We start from the raw sequence: 4937 nt of genomic DNA on the forward strand, positions 1-4937 counted from the left end.
GACACGGGGGGCTGTCACCCACACCGTGTCCAGAGTGTGGCCAGTGCAAGAGGGTCTCGGGAGGGAGGTCGTGGCCAAGGGGAGAGGGTGGCCAGGGAGGGATGGGGGGAGAGGGAGGGGGCAGAGTAGGGGAGAGGGGGGCCAAGAAGGTAATGGGGGCTGGGGGCCGGGCCAAGAGACTCGGCCTGGCCCCTCCACGGAGAGCAGCGTATGGCTGCGTCTGTCTGGGCTCTGCTGCTTGCTCTTCCTTTAACTCTCTGCTGCCATGGGCCCCTGAGGTCACCCCGGTCCCCTTGGCTTTGTCTTCATCTTGACGCCACTGGAGAGCTAATCTAACCACGGCCACCGCGTGCCCTCTGCAGGGGTCCGCCAGCTGGCCCCCCGCCAGGCCATCCCTCTGGGGCCATCAGTAGACCCTCTGGGGCTCAGGACCGGTTTCCCACCTGTCCGGCGGGTCCTGTCGCCTGTCTCACTCCTGCAAGCCTCCCAGCCATTTCCAGCGCCTCACTCTGGCTTTTCACACCCAATCTATGAAAAGACTGGCTGGCAACTCCTCAGCATCTCCCCCCGCCCCCCGTCCCTCCCGCTCGCTCGCCTCTCCCCACCTCTGCGGCCCCGGCTCTGAGCCCAAGGTCAGGACCTGTGCCCTATGTCCTTCCTGGGATGACCGCAGGCCCTGGCCGAATGCCCTGCCCTCAGGGTCTTTAATTTCCTTGTGTTGGCAGTGGGACCACCACAGTTAGCGCTGCAGCCCCCCCCGGGCTATCTCATGATGAGTTCACACTGGTCACACTGGGACGCAGTTTTCTGCAGGGCAGAGCCAGCCAGCCCACATCACACACGTTCAGCAAGCAGGGCCCCACTTGGAGGGCCACGTCCACATAGGCAGAGCGGGCCCTAGTGACCTGTCCAGCAAAATGCTGGTAGCTCACTGGACACAGCAAGGTGCCCCATGATCCTCAGCAACACAAGCAGCTTGTTTCTTAATTATCTGTTGATTGAATTGTCTCTGACCTGAGAAGAAGCCTGCGGCATTGTGGTTAAAGTACACAGCTGTTAGCTGGAAGGTTGGTAGTTCAAACCTACCAGCTGATGCATGTCAGAAAGATGTGGCAGCCAGCTTCCATTAGGATGTGCAGTCTATCGACTCAATGGCAGGGGATTTGGTTTTTTGATTTATGTAAATACACATCTTGTGGGGCAGCCCTACTCCATCTTACAGGGTTGTTATGAGTTGGAATCAACTCGATGGCAGTGGGTTTAGATTTTTTGGTACACACACTCTCTCACACACACACTCACACACACTCACACACTGCCATCAAGTCGATTCTGACTCATACTGACCCTGTTGGACTAAGCAGCACAGCCCCCAGGGGTTCCAAGGCTACATCTCAATAGAAGCAGACTGCACATCTTTTGCCACAGAGCAGCTGGTGGGTTTGAACCACTGACCTTTCAGTTAGCAGCCAAGTGTTTAACCACTATGCCACCAGGGCTCCTCTCTCCCCCTCTCTCCATACACACACACACGCACATACATATTCTACAAACACATGTAACAAAACAAAAATGACTCCAAACTGTTTCAATGACATCATTTTTGTCAGGAAGCGGCTGTCGGCAATGCTAGTCTTGCTGCTGACACACTGGACTATACTTCAAAGAACAGCACTTACCCCCACAGGGGTGATGCATGGTGGCCCCTGACAAGGTCTAAGGCAAACAGTGGGAAACCAGGAGCCACTGTGGTCTGAGTCGTGTCTAAGATGGTGGGTAGTGTTGTCACACAGAGCTAACCCAAGTCCCACTGTAGGACTTAGAAACTTGTCACCCGAACCATGACAAGCCTGTAAAAGCCAGAGCAGGGTGGGGCGGGTCCTTGCTGGCACAGTTCTTTCAAGCCCATGGGTTACATTCAGCTAGTGAGACGCCACTTACAAGGAGTCTATTCTGTGTTTAATAGATGCAACGTGCCTGTTAAATGCGTGACTTCAGGGTGTTTGCAGAGGCAACCTAAGGCTGTGCCGAGGCCTGTGCAGAGCTGCGCCTGTCTGCACGGACGCCATGCGTGCTGCTGGGTTGTAGGAGCGGCAAATCATCGTGGGGCAAGCTTGCTAGCTGTGCTTTATATCCGGGGCCGATATAAATGGATACAAATGCAGCAGGGAACAATGGCTGCAGTGTACACAACTAAACGCCTTAACAAAACACAAGAGCATCTGAATACTAATATTTTTACAACAGTTGGGCTTTGTGTCCCTGAATGCAGTTACTGTGAGGCACAAAGAACGGCATCTGTGTGCTGAAAGGAACGTCTCCCAACACGTAAGACGGGTGGGGCAGAGTTGACATCTTTGGATGGGCACCCTTCCTCGCGGGGCAAGTGCACTCTGCAGTCCTCCACCAACACCATCTTTCAGCAAACTCAAGCCCCAGGTAGACTTTCCATGTCGGCAAATACCTAGACCAGGACAGTGATCGCAGTTGCTGAAATACAGGGTTCTCCCCGTCGTAGTTATGTTTGTGTGTCCACTTGGCTGGGCCTGGCTGAGTGGCTGGGCAGCTGGTGGTAGTTACTCCCCACGATGAGCCTGGCAATCAGCTCCATGGTGGAATCTACCACAGGCAGCTGAGAGGTCTGCTTCCTGTATATAAGCAGAAGCCTTGGGGATAGTCTCTAGTGTATGGCACGCTTGGACCCTGCATGTAGCTGTGTCATTGTTCAGCAGCCTGCCATGTTTTGCTGACCTTGGGACTTCCAATGGACTTGAAATAATGGCCTGCCATGTGGTTTGGTAACATTGGGACTGTGCCATTTTATTTGTTGACCTTGGGCTTGTTAGCCTCAGCAGCCAGTAGCTGCCTGAGTGAAGAAATGCTTCTAGCTTCAGTGGGCCGGGAGCAAGAGACAGAGCTATAGCCCAAGATCAAGGGGCTTTCACACAGTCCCTAAAGCCTGGCTCTTTGAACTCGGACTTAAAGCCACCAAACTGTAAGAGAATAAACTCCTGTTTGTTAAGGCCATCCCATTTGTGGTATATTCCTGCCAGCGCGGCACTAGGGAACCAGAACACCCCCCCTCCCAGGATGTACCCTGACAGTCTCCAATGGTGGGTCAAATCCCATAAGCACAGGAGAGCATAAACACACAGCTGTGACCCCATGACCAAGATGCCCCCAGCAAGCCTGGGTGGGAACGCACGGGCACTGCTGGAAAATCCATGTGGCTTCCTACAGCATCCCCAAGCAGCAGGCATGGTCTCCTGCAGTCCTTGCTCCGGTCGGACCTGCTGGAGGAGCTCTGAGCTGGCTGGGGAGGGGCGAGGCTTGCTCTTTAAGAACTAAGCAGAGGGGGCCCCAGCCGACAGTCCCAGTGGTACCGTCTTTATGTCTGTGTCTGCCTGCCTGTCTGTTCCCTTTGTTCCCAGTGCATAGTGGGTCACCAAGTCCTGCTGTCTCTTCCCTCTGAGGTGACTGCGACCACCTCTTCCTTTTAAAACTTTAACTGCCATTTCATGTCGGGGTTTTGCTACAGGTGCCATCGATGGTCTCCTTGTCATGGTTCCATCTCCCACACAGCCGGGGGGGTCCTCACTGCTGGTCTCCTTGTTGGGGTTCCATCTCACACACACAGCTGGGAGGGTCTATAAAGGTTTTGCAGTTTAAGGCCCATAATCCTCTAAGGACTCCTCCTTTCCACAGGCCCCGACCTACACCTGCCCTGTTTTCCCTCTTGTTCTCCAACATATCGCCAGCACAGCTAATTGGACATGTGCTTTCCTCAACGAGCGACACTGTGGCCTGCCGACCTGTCTCCCACCCTCTCCAAAAGGTTTCTCTGGGTGTGTTAACTGTGCCGTGTTTATTCTGCATGGACTCCAGCACAGGCTGGAAAAAGAAGATGCTGAAGTTTACCAGAACATTCTTTACTCCAAAAAGAGACCTGCCCCCAAGTCCTCTTTGCTAAAGGAACTGAAATATTGGCCTTGGAGCTGGTGGGCTGTGTCTCACGAGCATGTTGTTAAGGTGTTGGCTTTACATCCTGAGAGGTTTTACACCCATGGTTCCACAAGTCTGCTTCAGAAGTCATTGGAGTCCCACCATCTCATTCCCCCTGGCTACAAGGAGGTTTTGTGATAGTTTGAAGTATCAGAGTTGAGAATTTCCCTCTCCAGCTCTATTTGTTCATGGAGCCCAAACCGCATGACACGTGTACTTGCTGCTCACAGTGGAAGCGGGTCACTGACAGGCGCTGGTTTGGACAAGCTGTTTTGTGTGCTTGAGCTGGACAGTCCGCTGGGAGCAAAGCAAGCCATGTGACAGCAGGGACAATACTGCTGCTGCAAAGTGTGTCCTGGACCCTGGGGCAACAGGACAGGACACCCGCAGCCTGACCTCAGTCCTGCTAACCGTGGCTGACTAGTGGAATGCTCCTGACCAAGACCAGTACAGGTGCTGCCAAGGCGAACCTGAGTCCTGGCGCCCCGTGGCTGTCAGCGCCGTAGGGTCCTCAGTGGCCGTGTTTGGGGGCCCGCTGGCAAGCCTTTCTTCAGTGGTGGTTCTGGGTGGGCTTGAGACTGCACCCTCTCAGAGTGTAAATCCAGTGTCACGTGCTGAGCTGTCTGGGGCCTGTGGATGTTGTCTCCAGGACAGAACGATGCACCCAGGACCGTGGTGGTGGTGGTGTGAGTGCGTCTGGTCAGCTGGACCCACGTGAACACACGCACGACGAAACGAGCCAGGCCTGAGCTGCCCTGTGATTGGCTAAGGACAGACCATCACGCTCTATGGGTTCTCATCGGCTGGTGTGGACCTACATGAACACACACATGACAAAACGACCCAGGCCTGAGCTGCCCTGTGATTGGCTAAGGACAGACCATCACGCTGTATAGGTTCTCATTGGCTGGTGTGGACCCACATGAACACACACA

Source organism: Orycteropus afer, unplaced genomic scaffold (assembly GCF_000298275.1).
Source record: "Orycteropus afer afer isolate SDZICR_OR568_19922 unplaced genomic scaffold, OryAfe1.0 scaffold00356, whole genome shotgun sequence".
Classification (NCBI taxonomy): domain Eukaryota; kingdom Metazoa; phylum Chordata; class Mammalia; order Tubulidentata; family Orycteropodidae; genus Orycteropus; species Orycteropus afer.